Source organism: Monodelphis domestica, chromosome 8 (genome assembly GCF_027887165.1).
Source record: "Monodelphis domestica isolate mMonDom1 chromosome 8, mMonDom1.pri, whole genome shotgun sequence".
In the NCBI taxonomy this organism is placed as follows: domain Eukaryota; kingdom Metazoa; phylum Chordata; class Mammalia; order Didelphimorphia; family Didelphidae; genus Monodelphis; species Monodelphis domestica.
Window position 1 is genome coordinate 36,977,912 of NC_077234.1, and position 25,212 is coordinate 37,003,123.

General features: G+C 36.0%; 1 protein-coding gene across 5 annotated transcripts in view; it reads left to right on the forward strand.

The window, feature by feature from the left end:
• NAALADL2 (N-acetylated alpha-linked acidic dipeptidase like 2) overlaps positions 1-25,212 on the forward strand; it is a 1,419,153-nt gene that overhangs the window by 261,672 nt on the left and 1,132,269 nt on the right. For all 5 annotated transcript variants that reach the window (XM_056808005.1, XM_016424651.2, XM_016424653.2 and 2 more), the window contains exon 3: positions 22,360-22,537. The gene's annotated coding sequence lies outside the window, so the exon portion shown is untranslated. The remainder of the gene's footprint in view (positions 1-22,359; positions 22,538-25,212) is intronic.

The following is a 25,212-nucleotide window of genomic DNA, read 5'->3' on the forward strand; positions in this document are numbered from 1 at the left end:
CATGTACTTCTTATCTCCTCTGTTATAATTAGGATCCTTGAGAGGAGGGCTTGTTTTATTCATTATATTTATATCCACAGTTTCCTGGGAAACAGTAAATGATTAATAAATGCTTGTTGCTTGATGGATGAATTGAAAATACCTATTTGTGAAAGTAAATCTTTTTTTTCATCAAACCAAACCCCCAAATATTAAGTTAACTCATTCCATATCTTTAAGCCTACATCATGAGTTTCGAGTGCCCTGGCCTGAGACTGGCATGAACTTGATTGACAAGTACTCCCTGTGCCAAGATCAGTGCATCTTCTTTCTCCTTTCTAAATAGCTCAAGATGCAGTTGGAGGGAGGGAGGCAGATTGCCATCCCTGAATATGACATTTAGTTCATAACAAGTTGTCAAGAAAAGCTTTTTAATTTCAATTGAGATACCATATTTTTCACAAGGTGAGCACTGAATTTAATCAACACCCTGGGAGAGAGAGAGAGATAGAAGGCATCATTATTACATTTTGTTCTTGGGTTTTCTTATTTGAAATTCAATTTAGAAATTCAAGCTTCATTTAGAGGCTCAAGTTTAGGTAACCTCTCAACTGTGTTTGATATTGTCTTCCTGAGGTGTTAAAATATACACTTGACCATATAGCTCTTAAGAAAATGGCTCATATATGAATCAAATGTGATACAAGACTAATTTTGGTCCATAAATTGTTAATAAGCACTTATTAAGCACCCACCCTGTGCCAAGCACCATACTAAGCCCTAGAGGTATAGAGAGAGGCAAAAGACAGTCCCTAGTCTCAAGGAGTTGCAATCTAATGGTCCCACAACTTATAAAAATCTTTGTGGGGCTGGTGATAGTGATGATGGTGATTATAATCTTGGTATTGTAATAATTTGGTTGGTAATGAGGAATGTGACAAAAATTTAGGTTATAATCATGTGAACTTCAAGTATTTTTAAGATGTTTGACACTTTTTAATATCTTAGACGATCATTTCTTTCAGTGTAAAAAGAGGCTAAGAATGATGGAAGGAACTAATAGTTAGGCGTCAGGAAAGAGGAAAGGTGGAAAATAGACCCCCAAGATATAGACACCAAATCTATTGTCATCCCTAGCTCAGACAGATTCTCAGTTGCCCATTACTCCCACTTCATCAATGGACTAGAAAGACTTTTGGTCTACCATTACCTCCAACTTCTGTACCCTAGAGACTTAGCAGTCAGAATAGACTATGACCATCACCGTAGCCAGTTCTGTGTCTAGGTGCAAGGTGCAGAAGAATTTCCTGGAGTCATGTTTACAGACTGCTGTATTAAAAAATAAGAAATGTATTTCTTTAATGAAATAATCAATTGTACTCCAGTTTTTAATTTTTAAAACACATCAAAACAAATAAGCTATATTAAACTGAATATGAAATTCAGAAATATTTTACATAAAATGAATTCAATTGCCAATTATCTCATGGTTGTCCCGCACACTATTAAACTTTTCCTTATACCGAATCCAAAAAGTGACCAAAAAATGCTCAAGCAAACCTTCTGATTATTCTATGAACACTTTATTGGTTTGTTTTCAAATCATCTCAGATTTTTAATAAAATTTTTATTCTATAGATAAAAGACCTGATATAATAGTTATTGTTGGCATTTCTGTAACATCTGAAAGTTTGCAAAACACTTTACATGTTTATAATAGATGCAGTATATGTATGCAATATATTGCAAATAATGAACCAAAATCACACTATCTTGATCATCTGAAGAACTTTGTGAGGTCAGTCCTTAGACAAAAACTCCGGTTTTTTACATAACTTGCCTAGAGTTACATAGGAAGGAGAAGTCTTAGGCAAGAGTCAAATCCACATTATCCTGATTCCATTCCTAATGCCTCATACCCAAACTATTGTATTTGTATTTTTAAATTAATACCTATATTTAAATTTTAATTTTTCTACAGAAAAATGCAATACATAGGGAGAGCCCTGAGTTTGATAGCTGTTCTTCATTTTGTTTCTGCTACTAACTAGCTATGTGACCTTCCCTCATCCCCAAACCCTACTTTACCTCCATGATTCTTCATCCTGATAAATGAGGGCATTGGTCTTGATGACCTCCCATCTCCAGTGATGATGCTATAACTTCTTTGGACTTCATTTTTCTCATCTCTATTGAAAAATTATTGGGCTAGGATATTTCTAAGGTTTTTCCAGCTGTATATGCCATGTTCCCACAGTACTGTTCCAGTTCATAGCACAGTGGATAGAGCTCTGGGACCACAGTCAGAAAGATCTGGGATCAAATCTGGACTCTGGACAAGTATGATAGCCTCTGGAAAGATCTGGGATCAAATCTGGGCTCTGGACAAGTTTGATAACCTCTGGAAAGATCTGGGATCAAATCTTGGCTCTGGACAAGTTTGATAACCTCTGGAAAGATCTGGGATCAAATCTGGGCTCTGAACAAGTTTGATAACCTCTGGAAAGATCTGGGATCAAATCTGGGCTCTGGACAAGTTTGATAACCTCTGGCAACCACTGTTTGCCTCAGTTTCCTCAACTACAAAACTGGGGATAATATTATCTCCATGAGTTGTTATAAGGATCAAGTGAGATAATATTTGTAAAAGGGCACTATGTGCTTGACACATAGTAGGTTCTACACGAATGCTTATTATTTCCCCCATTGTGGATAGAACAGTGATGAAGTGATGATTACCAAAATTCATGATTCCTCTGACCAGAGTCAAACTGTGAGACTTTGGGCAAGTTAGTATAATCTTTATTACTTCCAATTATATTCCAAATATATCCAATCAATGGAGGGAATCCCCACACAAGAAATTATACACCAATGCAATAACAGACCTAAAATCCCTCCCCTTTTTGTAGATAATAAAATTAAAATATTCTCCACAATTATATTTTAGGATCACACATAGAAGAACTCTACATATTTGCCTACTTGCACTAGATAATCACTTTTATTGCAATTCACAAAATGTCATTCTGATGAGCAAAATCCTGGAGGTTTTCTATCCTTAGAATGCCACATGTCCCCAATGGGCTCTTGGATTCTCTTCTGAAAGTAGTTTCTCCATTTTGTTTACTTCTCTTTTTATTAGATATGGTTTTCAAGGTAGAACGTTTCAAAGAAAATAAAACAAAGATGATCATGAACATTGAATTTTCTCCTGCATGTATGTGCACCTATAATTCTCCCCAGATCAGCTTATTGATTTTTCCCCCTTGGGTCAAAATTAGACACCATCAATAATCTCAACATGACACTGTGTTGTGTACAGTACAAAGTTTAAATATTTATTCACTGAGTTAAATGTTAAAATGTTAAGGGAAAAGCACAGTTAATAGAATAATAAGTACATATCATTTCCTTAAACCAGATTTAACTATTTGACTTTTCTGATATTTACGTGTCTTAATGAACGTAATTGTTTTCCTTCGCAAATCATTGTGCAGGAATGGGCAATTATCTTCATAACACATTAGCTACTTTTCATGCTTTGCAAGAACAAATAAATAAGTGGCTTCTTTGCTCCTATTATTTTTTATTTATTGGTTTGGCAGCAGGGTGCCTATTAAGAATGGAATTCAGAAGGAAGCCCAACCTCCCACTGAGGTCAGATAGTCAATGCAAATGGAAATGGTGTCAAAGGAGACTGCAGGAATTGGGCCTATTAAAGCCAAGTCCTTTTCTCTCATTTTGACATCTTTCAATGCAAAACAAAAATCTTTAAAATCATTTCAGAATAAATCTGAAAGGAAAAAATAATTATATCAGTCAAATAATTATGAAGTCTGATTTTCCTTCCACAGATTTGAGGTTATTTCAGGCAATTTTAAACAATTGTGGGTTGTGTGAGCTTTCCCCTGTGAGTAGTAAATGAGAGAGAAAAGAATTGCAAGTAATTCAATAATAATAATAAAAAAGGTGTTACCTCGACATCGACAATTTTTAATCTTGCGTTAACACTGGAAACTAATCATTCATCGCTCTCTGTGTGTAATTTAATGTAAAAATGAGAATCCATTTCGGAAGCAGCTACAGGTTGTTGCTTCATGCAGTTCAAATGGAATGTTTAAAACATCACATGTTTATTAGATACATTCACTTTGCATAGATTTGCTTTGGTTTTATAATTCATCTTGGTTTTTCTTGTGGTTTCAGTGTAGGTGTGATTCTGCAAGTCTTGGTAGGGCCCTTTGCATAGTTTTTAACTGCAGCTCATCCTCTTAGGACCCTCAAAGAGATCTCTTCCCTTTCTTTGGCTGCCATGTCAATTTGTAATCAACTGACCTCTTCATTAGACAAACATTTTTTTCCCCAGCAATGTCACAGATTTTGTGTGAGATGTGCCTGCTTGGGTGTCTGGGGCAGGAGTCAGGAAAACTTGATTTCAAAGTTAGCCTTTGATATTTATTGGCTATGTGACCCTGGGCAAGTCATTTGACCTCTGTTTGCCCCAATTTTATCAACTATAAATTGGGGACAACAACAGTGTCTACTACCCAGGATAGTTGTGAGAATCAACTGAGGTAATTTATAAAGTGCTTTGCACAGAGTCTGGCACATAATGGTTCTATATAAATGTTTGTTCCCTACCTTCTATTCAAGTGTCAAATTAGTAAACTCAATTTTAAACTTTTTAGAGCCTTCTTTTAGATCATCAAACTTAGCAAAGCACTCCGGTATTAGCAGGTAGAGAAAAAATGCTTGATTTAGCAGGAGGGTCATTTACATTATTAAGCACCTACTCTACAGCCAGGCACTGTGCTAAGCAGTGGGCATACAAATACCAGCCAAAAGGCAGATAGTTTCTGTCCTCAAAAAAACTTACATTTGAATGAAAGGGGACAACTTATTAGAGGGTGCTGAAGAGGGAAGAGTGAAAAAGAAAAAATACGCACTCAGAAGAATGGTGATGAAATCCATAAAGTCTAAAGCACTTTTCACTTTTAGTGGGATGGAGACATCAGAGAACGTGCATCACTCTCTGTAATCAGATCACATATTCTTGTATTCTTATCACTGAGATCTCAGATTTAAGTCTTTGGGCATTCTTTGAGAGAAATAGAGAGAAGAGAAGAGAAGAGAAGAGAAGAGAAGAGAAGAGAAGAGAAGAGAAGAGAAGAGAAGAGAAGAGAAGAGAAGAGAAGAGAAGAGAAGGGAAGGGAAGGGAAGGGAAGGGAAGGGAAGGGAAGGGAAGGGAAGGGAAGGGAAGGGAAGGGAAGGGAAGGGAAGGGAAGGGAAGGGAAGGGAAGGGAAGGGAAGGGAAGGGAAGGGAAGGAGAAAGTAACAAAGAAAGAGACAAAGAAAAACGGAGAGAGAGAGGGAAAGAGACAGAGACAGAAAAGAGACAGAAAGGGAGAGGGAGACAAAAAGGGAAAAGGAGACAGACAGACAGATGGACAGAAAGAGAGAGACAGAGAGGAAGAGAGAGAGAGAGAGAGAGAGAGAGAGAGAGAGAGAGAGAGAGAGAGAGAGAGAGAGAGAGAGAGAGAGAGAGAGAGGAGAGACAGAGACAGAGAATGATTTCTCTCTTCATAGAGTCACCAACTGATGGTGATGACTCAATGTTTGTGAATCCTATGTCCACAGAATTTTCACCAAGATGGCAAGGCTCAGAGCATGAACTTCATGCTGACTCTTTTTTGGAGAATTATCCTACCTATGGAATAATAAGCTACAAGTGACAAATTCTTTCGATAATAGCAAATATCAGAATTTGATGGCTAGAAAGGACCTCAGTTGCCATCTAGTCCAACCCATACATAGAAGGAATCCTTGCCATAATGTGCACAAGAAGTTGTCATCTAATCCCTGCTTGAAGATGTCTGCCCAAGGATTTTGGAGAGAACCACAATTGCTTTCCATAACCCATTCTACAATTGGTCTCTTGTAATCATTAGGAAATTTGTCCCTAATTAACTCTAGGCTAAATTGAACTTTTTCCACCTTTTCCCCATTCCTTCAGGTCCTGACCTCTTGGGCCAAATAGAACAAGTCTAATATCTCTTCCCCATGACAGTCCTTCCAATACTTGGCTATCATGTGCCTCTGGGACTTCTCTTCTCCAAGCCAAATGGGCTCAATTCTATCAACCAGTCTTCATGTGTTATGAACTTATGGCCCTCAGTCATCCTGCTTGTCTTCTTCTGGACATTCTTGAATTTACCAATGCCCTCAGTCTTGGGGCACACGCAAAACTTCAGATACTAACTACTAACATGAAAAATGGTTGCAATCTGATTTAGTAGAAAGGATAGTGACACATGCATTTATGGTTTATTCAATCAATGAGTCAACAATGATTAAGTTTCAATCATGAGCCAAACACATGCTAGGTATTGTGACAAAAGGTTAACAATGAAATAGTCCCTGTCCTCAAGAAGTTATTGGAAGAGACAACATGTTCTCATATGGATATAATATACCCTAGCTAAATAGACACATGATTTTGGGGTGATTGCTCTATCTCATCTAGCAGTTATCTTGACTTTGAAGTTTTTACAGTTGGAAGGGATCTCAGTTGCTATCTAGTCCAATCCATACACAGAAAAAGTCTTGCTCTAGCATGCCTCTAAAGTAGTCATCCATCCTCTGCTTGAAAATTCCTAAGGAGGTAGAATTAAAATCATTAAAATCATCTGTCATTTCCAATCCTTCCTTCCAATGCAGAGATAATAATAATTATTCTTTCTAAGGAATCACTATCCTAGTGTGAGTCCCATAAATTTCAGCACATGGATACACAATCAAATAATCAATATTCATAAAGTGCCTCTATGTGCCAAATACTGACCATGAGACAAATGAAGAGAAAAAAAATAAGAATTTGGGGATAATTCTTTTTTCCTGTATATTTTTGCATTCAGCTTTCACAATTGGATTTCTTGAATGCCTCTACATGAGAATGTAGCCACATTGCATTATTTCTTTTCTAATCACTGAGAAAATTCCAAATGCCAACAAAGGTATTCTGACTTTTAAAGTACTTTATTAGCATGACAGTAGTGATCTTTATAATTTATTTTCTTCTAAATCTAGAAATGGAGTTAATCTTCTGTTAAACATTGGGCTCTCACATATTGATGTATGAATGAGTATAATCTTCATTTGTTAAAGTTGATAAAGCAATTCAAAGTCACCTATACAGTAGGATACGTATAGGTATCATATCTCAGATTTCATTGACATATAGGGGACTCTAAGGTGAGGAGATTTCTTCTACTTGTATTCAATTGTTTAGTCATGTCCAACTTCTCCTGAGTTCATTTGGGTATTTTTGGGCAAAGATACTGGAGTGGTTTGCCATTTCCTTCACCAGCTCATTTTACAGATGAGGAAACTGAGGCAAACAGGATTAAATACCTTGCCAGTAGTCACCCAGGTGGTTAAATAACTGAGGCCAGATTTGAACTCAGAAAAATGAGTCTTCTTGACTCCAAGACCTCCGTGTGTCACCTAGCTCTTTACTCTGCTAATATAGCCTGGAAAATTCTCTTCAGCTCGTAGTATCAGCAATTTGACTGGAGCATTGAGAGGTAAAAAGCTTTCTCAAGATCACACAAGTGTTATGTGTCAGAGGCAAGACTTGAGTCCAGTTATTTCCCCTCTTCTTGAACCCTGAACCCAGAGGTATTTCTGAATTATAGAACAAAGTCCAGATTTCAGTCTCTATTTTGCTTTCAGAATAAAGAAAACCCAACCCCAAAGCACCCACATGGTTGGGAGAAGACAGTCTTGATGTCAGAGGAAGCATAATACTGTTATTGATGCTCCTCGCATCAACTGATCAATACTTCTTGGTCATCGGCTACTGTACTTCTTCATACATAAAATATCAGTATGGATCCTTGTTCTTATTTGGAAAAAAAAAAGAATAAGACTTCAAGGCACCTTCACCTTCAAAGTATTCATTTGGATAACTGAATCTCAATGTCAGCACCTTGTCATTCATGTAAATGTTTAATGTCAACTCAAAAAAGTTAAGACAAAACTTTGAGAGACTTCGCTTTCAACCCTTTCTTCTGCTCCCCTGTATGCTAGTAATGCCTCTATTTCCTCATTCCACAGCAAATAATGGCCATTCTAAGTTTTCTCCTCAGTGCCTATCAGATCCAATCTTTAACTTAATGTTTTCATTTAACCATTTCCTTTTTAAAAAAATTATTTTAACCCTTACCTTCAGTCTTCAAATCAGTACTATCTATTGATACCAAGGCAGAAGAGTGGTAATGGCTAAGCAAAATCTTAAATGACTTGCCAGGGTCAGAACTAGGAAATATCTGAGGCCAGATTTGAACCCAGGATCTCCCATCTCCAGGCTCAGCTCTCAATTCACTGAGCCACTTAACTGTTACCCATTTAATCATTTCTTACCCTTATTTCATAATGAAAATGAAGTAAACAAAAACATTATATTTTTTCATTATTTATTTTAAAACAAATTATATTATTTTAATTTTTTCTTTTCAAAACCTTCACATTTCTGTCCTAATGTTTGTTAATCATTGAAAGCATAACATATTTGCAGTTGTAATTTATATGAAAGAAAGAGTATAAGACACAATATGGAAGACATTACAAATTTAGACTTGATATAGGAGGGGAGAACCTCTTAACATTAAAGCTATTCCAAAGCACAGTGCGCTTCCTTGAGAGGTGGTGAGCTCCTTCTCCTTGGAAGTCTTCAAAGAAAGAACAGAGGAGCTTCTATCACATCTGTTGTATTGGTGGGAGGGAGCAGGGAAGGTTCATTCTTCCATGCTTTCATTCATTCATTATTTCCAGCACCTAGCCCAATGTCTGCCATATAATCAGCATTAAATACATGTTTGATCTGTGGATTGATTGATAATAGGGAAGCCTGGTTTTGAGAAATCAGAATTAGACATGGCTTAATTTAAGAGCATTTGGATGGATGTCCTTATGGAGGATTGATGGAAGAGCATGGGTGATGTAAGAGTTGGGCCCTTAGGCAAGCTCTTGGGACCATCTCACTTTAGGAGTTTCTGTTCCAAATGGAATCTCTTTTCTTTTCCAAATTTTGCAACTGTATAGTTGGAAATTCTTGAACCCCTAAAATTATATTACCCAAAATTCCTTTCTGTATTACCCAGAATGCTTTTCCCTTTGTGCATGTTGGCATGGTCACGTTATTGTTTATAAATCTGCTATAACTCCTCCCTTTTTCTCTTTTCCATGTGGAAAGCTGGTGAGCTCTCTTGGTTTCTCTAGTCTTTTACTTTCCCTTTGCTTCAAGTTAAATATTAATAAATATTATTAAATATAATACTTGGAGTATTGAATATTAATTTTTAAATTTTATAGTAGTATGTTTAAGAGTCTTAATGTAACAGCTGTTGTGTGAGCCCTTCAGTATTCATGCATGTACACCCATGAGGCGATACTTCACTGGACCTGAGCATGCCATGGTGGGAATTCCAGACTGTGAAATCTTTGAGAGCAGAGGCTGTTTTGGGCTTTTCTTTGTCTCTTATTAATGAACTGCCTGATAGCAAAATGCCTGGCACTCATGAGGTGCTTAATAAATATTTGCTGAATTCGCCTGACTCATTTATATGTGTGCTATTCTTATCTCCATCTTTTTATAGATTTGCCATAAGGAATGTCTGCTCCCATTTTCTTGACTATACATAGTTTACCAAGGGAGAATGCGAGGGGTCCATCAGATGTTTTTAATTGCCTCCACCCCATTTTCTTTTAAATTATTATACATTTCACCAATAAATTCTTCTACATCCCTTCTCCTGAATAATTCCTCTTGTGTAATGTGTCACATCATGCTCACACCCACCACATACCCCTTTATTGCCCTTTGGGTGAGCCCCAACCTCCATTATTTAGACAATGTAGTATATCTCATTAGAGGATCATGGGAGGATTATCAAGATGTGCCCTTGTTTCAGGAAGAAGATAGAAGAAGGGATATCAATAAAATTTCCAAAAGGTAATTCAGCCAAGTCTTTTCACATTCAGGTTGGGGTCCAGCTCATTAGATAGACACAGTATTATTTCAGTTTTAGGTTCTGATAGGGACCTTTCTCTTCCCCATTCCTCACCTCCCACACACTGAACATAAAATAGTATGTATATCTTGACTTTTCAGCATCCTGTCTTCTGCCTCAACTTGAACTGATCCTATGAGAACTAATATAGCCCAGCTATGGACTCACACATCTCTAGAAACTTAATGGATTCACTAACTTCTCGGTACAAAATGGAAGTAAGAAAAAAAAAAACATAACGCATACATCTCTTTGTAGTTTTTGCCTGCTCTCAAAGTAACAGGCTCAGCACATTCCGCCTCCTAGGGATTAGGAACCAGTGGAGAGCTAATGGCCCAGGACTACGGGTGTTCTGGGCCATCATTTCCTCTCAGTTGGTCATTGATCATTAGGAAATCTTCTGGCCTTGATCTTTTTTAAATAACTTGATTTTGTTAGGAACTGAATTCAGGTGCCTACACTGCTGAGAATGTATAGAAAGTACCTTTATATTTATATTTTATTTTTCCATGAGAGCATGCAACAATTAACAGAATTCAATATTAGAGGAGATTATAGAGACCTTCTTATTCAAGAAATAAAGTTACCCATTACTGCTCTACATTGAAAATGAATTCTTTTGTGATAGGCGAAAGGTTTGTATGTTTGCTAATTCTAAAAGATTCATTCATCCTATGTAAATTTGTTTTAAGGATAAAGTTAATTATTGTGCCTTTTTTGTGGCACTCACTTAAAAATATGAAAGCATCAAGCTTTTAAATATTTGACTTGATGGGAAAATAAACAAACTATGGGATCTTGAATTGTTTTGATGAGATTTCTCTAGACATGTGTAAAAGGAAAAATGTCTTCAACATTGTTTGCTCATAAATATCTCATTTTCCTATTCAGTAATAAAGGAAAAGTTAGTATGACCAACTGCTAGACATTGGATTTTATTTCCAGAAAACAAGAGTTCAAATTCTACCTCCAACAAAAAGCATTTGAGAAAGATACAAACTAAAATCCAGTTTCTGCCAAAACCAACTTAACAACCTTGGGCAATTATAATCATTGGCATTAACAAGCTAAAATGGGAAAAACTCTTTACACACCTTATCCCTTCTTAGTCATAGAAAATTTCTGAGAGGTAAATAGTACCGATCTTATTCTTCACATCTGGAATGTCTTCCCTCTTCACCTGCCTATTAAAAACCCTGATTTCCTACAAAGCTCTACTCAGTTGTTACTAATCTACTCTTATCTCCATAGCAGCTAATGCCTCTCTCTTCAAAAAATCCCTTTTAAATTATTATGTTTATATATTCTTAATATATTATATATTTACAGTTTATATATATTTTATATATTAAATTTTTGTTTACATATTCTTTATATATAACGTATTTAGTTTACATATATTCTTGATATATTTAATTTTTATATTTATTCTTTATATTACATATTTATAGTTTATATATTCTTTATATTTAATTTTTGTTTATATTTATATTTATATATTCTCTCTGTTTAATTTTATGTTTATATATTCTTTATGTAAAATATGTATTTAGCTTATATACATTCTTAATATATTAATTTTTATATTCTTTATATTATGTATTTATAGTTTGTATATAGTATTTATATATTTAAATTTTGTTTATATATTATTTATATATTTATATTTTACATATAGTTTATGTATTCTCTAAATATTTAATTTATGCTTATATATTCTTTATATATTATACATATTTTTGTAGTTTATAGATCAATATATTTATATATAATTTTTGCTTAATTTTTGTTTATATATTCTTTATATATATTTATGGTCTACAACTATTGTTTATATATAATCTTTATGTATTTAATTTTTATGTTTATTTATTCTTATTTATACAGATGCTGTCTCCTCTGATAGAATGTAAGCCTATTTGAGGCAGGGATATTTCATGTACACTCAAAGGGCAGCTAGTTGGTGCAGTGGCTAGAGCACAGATCTAGAGTCAGGAAAATGTATCTTCCTGAGTTCAAATCTGACCCCAGAAACTTATTAACTGTGTAATTCTGGGCAGGACATTTAACTCTATTCACCTCATTTTCTCCATAAGTAAAATGAGCTGGAGAAGGAAATGACAAATCACTCCAATATCTTTGCCAAGAAAAACCCAAATGGGGTCATGAAGAGTCTGACATGACTGAAATGCTTAAACAACAAAAATACATGAAAATATATTCTCTAATCTATATGTGTGTACATATGTAAACATTTAATTATATTCTGATAGACTAATATATATTCTTCTCTTATATATGCATTTAATTAATTTTAATATATTATATATAATTAATTTTAATATATTATAATATAATATATAATTTAATATATAATAATTAAATTTAATATATTCTAACAATATATTCTCTTCTAATATATATATATATATATATATGTGTACATATAGATATAATATTTGGGGCTGTATGTGTTTCTGTATATAAATAAACTCTCCCTATCCCTTGCCTCCACATTGTAGCTTCTTAAACAATATTCTGAACTCCTGACCAGCCCTACTCCCTGGCCTTCCACGGTTGACAAGCTCTCTCTTGAGTGTGTGAGTGTTCTGAGCTGAGTTGAACAGGAATTGCTTAAATTGGAAACTCACTTGAAAAAGGAGCGTCAGATTTATTTATCTATCAGTTCAGGAAGTCAGAGGACATGGGGTATGAGATAGTGATAATATTCCCTCTAATGGAATGGGCCAGCAGATACCCAGACTTGGAGCTGAAGGTCATTCACATACTAATAGACAGAATTTTTTTTTCCTCGCGATATGATAAAGTGTTTGAGTGCTATGCACGGACTACAGAAAAAGAGCCTTCGAAGCACTAACTGCAGTAATAAATAGTTACCGTTTATGGGTGTCTGATTTCTACAGCTCTAAGTTCAGACTTAAAAAACAGGATTAAGTACAGTGAATAGGATTGGATGGGGGTGGGCTTAGCGAACTCCTCTTGTGTTGTTATGAGATGCAAAATATACATTTAGGACAACACCAGGAATTTTACTGAGATGGAAAACCTTCCTAACTATTGTCCCCTGAAATCCTAAGTGGCAGATTCAATTTGAGCACCATATTGGAGTCAGTAAGATTCTGCTTCCTGAGTTCAAATCTGGCCTCAGACACTTACTAGCTGTGTGATTGTAGACAAGCCACTTAGCCCTATTTTCCTTAGTTTCCTCATCTGTGAAATAAACTGGAGAAGGTAATGGCCAACCACTCTACTGTCTCTGCCAAGAAAACCCTAAATTGGGTCATAAAGAGTCTGATGTGACCCAAATGATGGAACAAAGGACCTACCTTGATGCCACCTCATCATGTGGAGATAACTCAGGCTTCTTAGCAATTCTGCTGGTGGAATATGTCTTCTGGTCTGAAAGGACTTCAGATATAGACCCAGACAGGCATTTGTGTTGCTCTAAGAATGTGTGTGTGTGTGTGTGTAAAAATATTTGTGATAAGGAAGTTATCACATGGTGAGTTTCTTTATCCATAACATCTACTAAGGAAGCATGTCCAACATCTCCAAAGATGAAAAAGTTCTCAGATTGATGAAATATTAGGTCTTTGGTACATTTTCAGGGAATGAGTACTGACTGTGGCATCAGATCTGAGCCTTGGGTTCTAATGCCACCTCTGCTTCTTATTGACTATAAGACATTAAGCAAGATACTCAAGTTTGCTGGGGCTGTTTTCTCATCATAAGTTAAAAGCCTCTCCCCACTTTGATCCATCTTCCGTTGCTGTTGTTCAGTCTTTTAGAAATTCTGACTCTTTTTGTGACACCATTTGGGGTTTTCTTGACAGAGATACTGGAGTAGTTGGTCATTTCCTTCTCCAGCTCATTTTACAGATAAGGGAACTGAGACAAACAGGGCAAAATAACTGCCCAGGATCACCCAGCTAGTAAGTGTCTGTGGCTGGATTTGAACTCATAAATATAAGTCTTCCTATCTTCAGCACTCTTATCCACTGTGCCACCTAGTTTCTCCTCCATAGATTCCCACTAAGGATCATCAAATGTAAAGTCATCCATGGATCATTGAAAGCCTTTATCGACCTGATTCCTTCTGATATTTCTAGTCTTCTTACTCCTTGTTCTCCTTTATGTTTTCTACAGTCTAGAAACATCAGAACTTGCCATTCCTCAAACACCTCATGCTATCTCTCAACTCTTGTAATCTTAGAGATAGTGAGTGATATGTGCTGCTTCTGCCCAACAATTTTCCCTGTACCATCCATAGTAATTGCATATTCTCTTTTGTAATTGCATATTCTTCTTGGTGATCTCCTGCCTAGATATTTCCATAGAGCTTCTGTCCTGTTTTCAGTTGATGATTAGATATGCATCTGAATGTCCTATCTCATTCCATCTTGGTTTTTCTCTCTATTGTCTTCTCCTCCCCTTTCTCCTTTTTTACTTTTTATTTCCTCCTTACTTTCTTTTCTTATAATTTAAATTAATTTTACATATTGATAAAAAATTAATAACCCTTTTCTGACATTTTGTAGTCTATGTTTTCTTCCACTCCCTCCCCCTTCCCCCTTTCCCAAGATGGCAGGTAATATGGTATAAGTTGAACATATGTAATCATCCATTACCTATTTCCATGTTCATCATGTTGTTAAAGAAGCTTCAGATCACTTTCACTAGTGAAAAAAGTCATGGTGGAAATAGAATTAAGAGTGCAATACTTGAATCTACATTTGGACTCCATCAGATCCTTCTATGGCAGTGGAGAGTCTTTTGTCATGAGTCCCTTGGAGCTGTCCTGGATCTTGCATCACTGATAACAATTCATTCATTTACAGTTGTTCATTGAACATTATCTCCCTTTCCCCCCTTCTCCTCAAAGATGTGGTTACAAAGTCACAGGATCTTGGACTTTGAATGGGAAGGTTTGAGCAAGTCAATCCCTTCATTCTGGGAGAGTTTAAGTGGTTTCTCAAGACCACAAACCAAGCAATCAAGAAACAATTATTATGCACTTGGTATATGCTGGTCACTTCATTATATTCTGAAGATATAAAAATAAAAGTGGAACAATCTCTGCCCTCAAGGCATTTACATTCTAATAAGTAGATGAAACACATCTAGTTTGTAACTGACAGAGCCAGGATCCAACCCAGTATTTTCTGACTTTGAATTCAGTGTGTTTTCCCTTCCTTTCAGATATCTGAAAATGACAGTGTAATTTATGTTTCTGAGTGTGCATGAAATAACTTCTTTTCAAGCTGTGTGGGGAAACACTAATACCACTACATGTCTATAACCCAATAGGCTCTCCTACTCCTTACTGAAATTCTTCTAACCACTTCAGTTGGTTCTTTGGAAGTCAAAGGATCACAAATCGGTGAAAAGTCACAAATCAATCTGTACCACTGGCCCTATTTCACACTTCCAGTGTCTCCCCACCAACTCCTTGCTATTTTTTTTATTTGAGAAAGTAAATATTAGAGAACAGACAGCATGGGAAATCACTGGACTTTCTCCTTCCATCCATTAAAAAACAGTAGACTCATTTATGGCATTGACATCCACATCCACATCCATATGATCCCATTTATTACATTCCAATATGTTTTTTTTTTATTTTTCTAAATCCACTTCCCCTAATTGAATTGACTTTTTGTTGGCAAGTCAAGAATAAATAATCATTTAGCTTCTCTTTACTTATGGCCAAAATGTAACGAGAAAATGGGCCGAATATAAATCTATAGAATTGGCACTCAACAGAACCCTCAGCCTTTACACGTACACACTCATACATACACACAAATGCATACACATTCCTTGGCAATGTCCCTACAAACTGTCATACTTATGAAACTTACTGATGAATTAATGACATGTAATAAACACTGGAAATTCAGTTTGTAAACTTTGAGAGTGAAGTCTTGGAAAGCCCATTTGTTTGTTTAAATCATTCCTCTGATTAATCTGTGTACCCCATGAGCAACAGAACTTATCTTACCTCACATAAAATTTTTATTTTTCTTAATGTCTTTTCCAGTATTTTCTCAGGAACTAATAACATATTTTTCATCCACAGTGTTGTGTTAAAGGCTATAGATGGGAATAATTCAGAATCTGAACTTTAGAAGGATATATTTGAAAAATCATGTGGGTGGAAAGTATATTTTCCATAATTGCTTACCTTCTATTCTAGGTGACAGATCTTAACATTTTTGTGCCTTTTCCTGAAACCTGCAAAGTTCCATGATATTTCTTATTATCTCACCTCCTATAAACAGGGTGGTCTTCTGTTAACTACCTTTGTTTTACATGTGTTAGAATGGTCATTATACATCAGCACATGGAGATATCTTATGTTCACCTTCGGGCTAGGGGAATGGATCAGAAGTGATTGAGTCTCTACTTTGTTCCCAACCCACAATGGTCCACAGTGAGGTAATGAGAATATGCCAATGAATGAATAAATAAGAAAATGAATGAAAAGAAATTTAAATAAACTATTATTGGCAGAGCACTGATATACCAAGAAAAGTAGCAGAATTCCTGCTTTCTTATGGCTATCTCAAGATAAAGAAGGAAAGGGACAACTTAACTTATTCACTGAATCTAGAATATACAAAATACATCAATACAATTATAAACACATATGTCCACATAAGCACACATTTATACATAAACATATATGAACATATCCATACTAACACATGCATATCTGTCTGTTTAGATGTTTGCTCCCAATAAAAGAACAAAAGGGGAGAACGTGGATGTCTGGAGAAATACAATTCTAGACTTGAGTGAAGCTTCATGTAGATTATAATCCTGCATATTTCAGAGGAGGAAAGCTTGCAAGGAGAAGAGGAAGGATAGGTATGATTTTGGTATCTCTCAGCAGATTTTGGAGTCATAGACAATGTAGAGTTGGAAGAGGTCTGCCATCTTCTTGCTACTTGCTTGGTCACCAGAGGTGTGCTGGAATTGACTTAAAGCTCCCAAGAACCAATTATTCTATTTTCAGTGGGATCATTTATACCCCAGAAATCAGCAAATGCTAGGAAAGAGGGCTTGATTTATATTTTTTTATTCTCTAGACTTTATAAAGAGATGAAGATTAAGCTTAAAGGGACATCATAAGTGCACCCCACCACCCGACCCCAGAAAACTGGTTATCAAATATTGTCATCATAACCCTTGGGTCCCTATCAATTGGACGTCTAAAAGTAGTTTGAAGGAGACCTTATTAACTGTTCTAGAGGAGACATTCTTACTCAGGTTTGAGCTGGAAGCAAACACTAATATTCTCTGTAATTTAGTGATCTTCCATGCAGAAGGAGAAATCAAGAGGGTTACAGGGAAACAACATCTACCATTTTCATAGATCTTAACTTCTTAGGGTAAGGTTTGTTTGTTTGTTTGTTTTTTCAAATTGGACTTATGGCTTCATCCATGTAGGAGACTCTTGGAGGCAGCTAGGTGGCCCAGTGGATGGAGTGCTAGGCATGGAATCAAGAAAACTTGAATTTAAATTCAGTCTCATATATTTACTAGCTATGTGACTCTGGTCAAGTCACACAACCTCTATTTGCCTTGATCTTCTGGAGAAGGAATGGGAATGGCAAACCATTCTAGCATCTTTTGCAAGAAAACTCCATAGTGGACTTGCCTGAAAGGACCAAGTAATGGCCACAACAAAACTATTGGTGAGGAAGGGAGGGAGGAACTCTTGGGTGATCAATGCAAGCTGACACTTTGTCTTAGAGAGTGACCTAGAACTGAAAGGATCTTGCCCAGGATCACACAACTAGTGGGTTTCAGAGGCAGGATTCAAAAACACTTGACCACACCTCTATTTATTAGTTCTTTATTTTATTAGCCTCCATAATTGTGGCATTCTCCAGAATGACTGCCATGACAAATGATGCATTTTTAACATTTTTTACTTTTTTTAAAAGAGTTCAGATGAGATGAGAGAACAGAGATGGAAAGCCAAATAAATGGGGGAGGAATTCATTCATTAATGGTCAGTGAGGATAGGGTTGGAAGTGTTCTCTTTTTATTATTTTTTCAAAATTTTGACAACTTAAGCTTGTTGGAATTAAATGATCAATATGTGTGCATGTCTTATTAATTCCTTAATGAGCCTTAAGTATGTTGCTAATATATTGTAAAGACAGAGGATATAAATGTGATTGAAAGCTTAGCTTGAGGAGGGATCTAGAGCTATGAATTTTTTCATAGGAAATATCTCCAAGTGTCCAAAATTTTAAATATCTTCATATGTACACATTTAAGTGATATACATTTGGGGCCCATGTTAATGATTCCTAATAAAAAAAACTGAAGAAAATGAGCATTGGATTTTTTAAAAATCTTTTTCTCTGGGGGCCTAGTTTGGTTTGAAAAGACAGATCATTGGATCATTCATTGGGTTTGTAAAGTCAAAGATGAGGATGGGTCTTCCCTTGGACATGACCTGAAAGGCAAAGTGCCATTTCAAACAAGCATCATTCTTTTAAGCTATCAATCTTTTCCTCTCAGGTCCCTGCATAGTCCATGATTCATCTCCTTAGATTATGGAAGAGAGAAAAAAAGAAAAAAAAGAGATCTCAAGCCACATCCCTGCCACATCCCCTCCCCATCTGCAGGCTACTTTCTATACTTTTAAAAAAATTGTTCAAATTCCCAGAGAGACTCATTATAAAGCTGAGATTGAAGAAGTAATTAATTCAGGAAGGCTGGTATTGGTTTTTGATGCACTAGAGACTCCCCATTCATCTGCTCAAGTGTGAAAAGAATACTGTGGCCTGTAAGAGAGTCAGAGAAGGGGATGACAAGCCAGGGATTTGGTACATATTGAACAACATATACATTTTAAAAATGCTTTCCATTTGTTAGAAAACTGCTCTTAATTAGAAATATCCTGGGGTAGGAGGGGAGGGGAAATCAAATCTTTCAGCTTCGTGGACCCAGGCCATGCTTCCCAGAGACTAAAAAGGGGGTGAAGAGCTGGGACAGCAAGTCTGTGAGAGAGTCTCAGAAGGGTCCCCATTTCATATCTCATTAGGAACTGCACCCTCCAAAATATTTCATGGTGGAATATTAATTATGTCACAAGAAATGACTCTTTGGAGAGTTTTCTCCTGGGCCATTTAACGTCATACTCCTCAGTTTAAAAAAAAATTCTTTTGAGGGATTTTCATCTCCACTTACTTCATGTCTTCTTTTTCTTTATAGTTTTTTAAATAGTTTTTTTTTTTGGTATGTGATCATTTTGATAACTTATGATATATGAATGAGTTGATGTTATCACTCATGGGCCAGTTGTTCCATCAGCCCATCCATACCCCTGACACCTGTCCAAATCCACTCAAGAAACCGGGACCTTCTTCTAATTATCAGGCTATTAAATGGTTAGTTGGTCCACTCTCTTCTTTCCCATTCATCTGTCTCCCTCTTGGCATCCTTTATGCTGTGTCTCTCATGCAGTGATTGGTCCAGAATGTGGTACAGATTGCTGCAGCCCGCCATGCTCCTCTCCATTTCTTTTTATTTCAATGAGAGCCGTTTCTATCAAGCTGTCTAGTTTATAAAACTCTGATTATATTACCTCATCTGAGTCTCATAGTATCCCAGGGAAGTGGGGACTTTAGATTGTGTCATTCCCATTTCATAGATGAGGTTCCTGAGGATCAAAAAATGGCGTCTTGGCCCCACGATGTTGATAGAATGGTCCATTGCCACTGCTTGCAGGGGTACCTCATTACCATCTCCATGATTGGAAAAATAGGGTTTTAATATATTTTCTCCCTTCTACCTGCTTCCTTATCCCATCTTTCCTTTCCTCTCCATGCACAGAGTTTGGTCATTGGCTTATGGACTTCTAGGTTTGGAACAGAGACCATCTAGTTCAATTTCTAGATTTTATAGGAAAATGGGGCCCAGGAAATTTAAGTGATATATACCGCTGCTTACTACTACTACTACTACTACTACTACTACTACTACTACTACTACTACTACTACTACTTAAACTACTACTATTATTACTACTACTACTACCTAGCATTTATACATAACTTTAAGGTTTCTGAAGCACTTATGTTTTATTATATTAATCATATTATACTATAATTTTATTTGAACTTTACAACCATTCTGAGAGGTAGATGTTATTAGTGTATCTATATTATAAATTGGGAAACTGAGACAACGTTTAGGGGACTTACTCAGCTGAGAGGCATTTGAGACTTGATCTGAATTCAGATCCTCCTGGATTCCACATCCAGTACTCTAGTCACTTTATCCTCTAATTGCCTCTAGGTAGCTGGTCATCCTATTATCAGAAGTCCTCCAACTTTAGACCTAATCTTTTTTTCCACTATATCATCCATGGAACATCTGCTCAAATTTGTTCAAGATCTTTTTATTGTTAACTAAATAAGCTCCATATGACATGGCATTCAAGTCTCACTATAATCAGGACCCAGTAGAGATTTTAAATCATACCACAACCTAATACTTGTAATATGTTCCAGCCAGCTGGATTATTAGATATTGTCTTCATATGACTCCTGCACCCTTACCTCTGTTCCTTTCCTTTAACTCTTATTTTTGATTATTCTTTGTTATTTCCAACCCTATATCAGTCTGTTGAGATCTAGCCCATTTTTCAAGATTCTAGTTTGTTAGTTAATTTTTTTGTTATTCTAATCTTAATGAACACCAAATAAAATAACCATTTCCCAAAAGAAAGCAAAATAGAAAAAAGAGGATCATACCAAAAAAATGACTGATTTTCTTTTCAAGTATATCATCAGTTCAATATGTAACTTTCAAAGCTATCCTGCTTGTCTGTGTCTCCTCTGGTCTTCTCTTCTATGCATTGAAAAATGCTATAATCACACTTTTGGGGGGGGATTAGGGGGCAGGTAATCCTATGGCTAGTCTTTTTTTCCCCTCTTACCTTCCCTATCTCCATGAGTGTGGGGAAAACTTATAACAAATATTCATAGTCAAGAAAAGCAAATTTCTACTTTGGTAAAGCCAAGTTCAGATCCCACCTTGTGACCGAAACTTTCTGATTTATTTCCCCCCCACTTTCTTCCACTTAATCAAGAATTCAGCCTTCTTCCCTGGACCTTGGGTGTAGTTCTTTGTTTGTCCCTTTTCTATTATTTGTCCTAATTTAATGGATAATACAGTTGAGTCTATGTTAAATCATCTCACTAGATTAAAAATTCCAAAAGGGCATGAGCCATGTCTTACTTATATTTGCATCCCCTCCACAACTAATATAAGACCCTGAATGTATTGTAGGTGAATTGGATCTTCAGAGATGTCATTTTGAAAGGTCCAAATGTTACATTTGGGTCAGAAATATCCAGATACATTTATTTTTCATTAAGAGGTGATTTTGCTACCGCCTCAGTTTAGAGAATAAAGTTGATTTTCCAGCTTTAAAATATTCCTTGATATTTCCTGCACCAGTTGATATTTGACACTCAGAGAAATCAGGGATCAGGGAGTTAAGTGACTAGCCTAAATGGCCCAGCAAATGAGTAATGAAGTAGAAACAGGACCTCTTATTCCCAGCCTATGGTTGTGATCATAGCTATCAGGATTGCTTATTCAACCTTTTGATGATTTTTTCTCCTTTTTTTTTAATTTAACCTAAAACACAGGAGGCAAGCAAATAAAACCAGAACACAAAACCTCTCCATCCAGCTTTGCCATGGAACCGGCAAGGTTGGCGTCTCTCTCCTGTTTCTGCTGTGAAATGACATGCCGGGTGGGGCTGGGCTAATGCATTCTGTCACGAAGTTGACAGTAATCTTATTAAAAATATCCAGAAATAATTTGCTGTGTGGGACAGAGTGCATTTTTCATTTTACTTTAAGCAAAAGATTCTGAAGGATTCATTCCAAGTTAAACTTTTATTAAGGTCACATTTGAAATTGGATTTCTTGTTAGTTTCTCTTCCCAGGAATAGGATTGGTTTGTGATTATTTTGTATTCTTCTTTGTATTACACTCAGGATGACAATGGATTTGTATCTTTTAAAAAGAAAGACACTGACACAGCCATTTATAACAATAAAACATTCTTTGGAAACATGACTTGTGACTTAATTTTGCACAGTGAAAAATCCTTCCACTGAAGTCTTTCTCTGCTGTCTTTTCTGGAGTGAAGGTGTCAGAATCCTAAATAAGCTTGCCTAGATACACCAAACTCTTGCATTTTGGCTTCTGTCTGGAAGTACCAATCCATGTGTATCTGTCCTCTACAGGTCAGCCTAGTCAAGATCAAGGAGACGTTGTGACAGAAGGCTGGCACCAGATGATGGTTTCTTTTGACCATGCCAACTCATGAAGCCACCTATTAAGGTCTGGAGGGGTTGTGATCTCCATCTATGGAAGGGCATTCTCCTCTGACTGAAGATATCATCAGTCTTTTATAATATCAGAGTAAGTCACTTATTCTGGAATCAAACAAAAACCTTTTATATTGAAGCAGAAAAATATTACTTTCATTAATATTACTTTATTATGAATAATAATATAACTTTCATTATTAAAATTATTACATTTTTATATTCATTTACTTTCTAGGAACTGGCATATTTTCAAGCAGGTAAAGAGATATTTCAACAATTATGTTTTACTATTATCAAATCTGAAGCTAGAAGGCAATAATAATATATAACTATATATATATAATATATAACTATATATAATGATAATATATAACTATATATAAATAATTATATAATAATAACAATAGCACTTTAAAGTTTGCAATGACATTATTTATATTTTCTCATTTACACCTTAGAGGTACCAGTGAGGTAGATGCCATTATTATTCCCATTTTATAGATGAGGAAACTGAGGTAGAAAGAATTTAAGTGACTTGCCCAATGTCACAGGACTAGTATTTGAGATAGGGTTTGAACTCAGGTCTTTCTAACTCCAAGCCCAGCATACTCACGATGCCATTTACATGTTGGTTCAATGCCTTTATTTCAAAGGAAAAAACAAAACCTGTGAATTCTGTGCATGAAGCAACAGGAACCTACCTTTGGATAACAGCAGGGAGACCTTGGGAAAGTCAACTATTTTCTCTGGGTCTCAGTTTCTAAATCTGTAAAATGTAAGGAATGGACTCCAGATCTAATTTGTGATTCTATGAAATAGGGTCCAGAAAGGCATGGGAATTTTCTCAGTCCTATAAGTAATATGTGGCAGAGAAGCATCAGATCTATGTTTGATAAGCTTGAATCTACTCTAAATACTCTTAAATCAGAGAAATATCTCACATGAATGACAATTTTGACTGTGTGTATGTGTGTATTTTGAGGGTGGAGGGAGAGGGTACAGAATATGAGATGCCTTCCATCAGTTTAAGAAATTCCTGACTAGAGAATTGCCTTTATCCATGTAGATCCTGGTTTGCAACTTATACAGCTCTTCAAGGACATAAAGACATTATTGTCAGGGGGAGAAATTTGCCCAGAGTCAGGCGGCTAAAAATATTGCATGCAAGCCTCTTAAATTCAATATTGAGAGTTCTTTCCCCACACTCTAGTGCCTTACGGGTCTATAGTTGTAGAGTAATTAGCAAAAGAGCATAATTGTAACCTAAACAAGAATTTCAGTGATTTTTAATCTCTCTCTCATTCAGGATGCTCTGTAAGTTACATGACTTTGTTGATTTCAGCATATGTACAAGACCCAAGAAAATTACATGCCTAAATGTGGAAGGTTTTAGGACAGAGATTACTCACTTGTGAAAGTAAACAGAAGCAGCCATCTTGTAAGGGTATCAAAGTTGGAGTGAGGGATGTTTGTCTATCAGCAATGAAAAAATATATATATTTGTCATCTTTTGGAAAGTGGGCCACTGGGGATGCAGATGGGACAGCTGTGCTCCTTAATTGTACTGGAATTAATAAAAGGCAACTTTTACAACCCATTTGCAACTTATCACTGGGGAATACGTTTTATTGCCACTTTGGGTGTCTTTTAGTTAATAAATTCTTGCCTTTTGAATGTAAGTGTTTGGCTTCAAATCCCAGATACAAGTTTATTAAAAATTGTAATAGTTCTTTGAGACTATAAAATGAAATGAAGTGCACAGAATGTGTGTTTCCAGTGCTTGACTTTAAAACCATTTTTTACATGACTAATTTCAATATTTCCAACTTAAGCAGACTGTTGTTGAATTTAAATGATTATTAAATATTTAACCAGCCAAAGACATGATCTATCATTTTGGAGGTAGAAATATTTTTTCTATTTCTTAGACATTTTAGAATAGGATCAGATGGACCCCTTAAATGAATACCTTTCCCTAATAATTATACAAACTATAATTTTTTTATATTCAAAAACATTCGTGTAAATTCTCAGTTAGCACCTCTTAAGCATAGTGACACCTTCAGTGAGAACCACAGGGAAAGATCCTGAAGCTAAAAGCATTCCAAAAGCTAGGGCAAAACTACATTCCTTTTTGGTTGAAGTTGGAGCTTTGGGACAAAGGATGGAGTATTGCTTCACTAGCTTCAGTCTGGTATTAACATTCCTTTACTATGAGGTAAACTGAGGGTGTGGACTGCTGGGAATGTAGGTTATACATTCCTGTGGGAGAATCCCAAAGTGAAGATGTGGCAATTCTATTGAAGAATTTAGACAAAGGGATTAACAGTGTTAAGCTCTGCAGATTAATGCAGGATCTAAACAATATGGCAGACTTTGCCTTCTGCATACTTGGTATCTCCTCCCTGGCCTTTTTGCTCCCTTTAATCAGGGGGGTAGAATCAATAGAACCCTAACTGTGGAGTTAGAGGACCTAAGTTCAAATCACCTCTGACATTTATTGTGTGACTTTTTCCAAATGGCTCAACCTCCTTGAACCTCACTCAGGTTTCTCCTCTTTAAAATGAGGGAGCTGCACTAGATGAACACTGTAAGACTCTTATAGGTCTAGATATGTGATTCCAAGCTCCTTGTTAGAACTTTTTTCTGTGTTAGAGTAAAAAATTACTTGAGAGGTCATCTAGTCTAACCAACTTGGTTTTTTGGGAATTAAAGCCCAGAGAGAGCTTATGTCAGAGGCAAGGTTCAAACCCTGATCTCACCTTC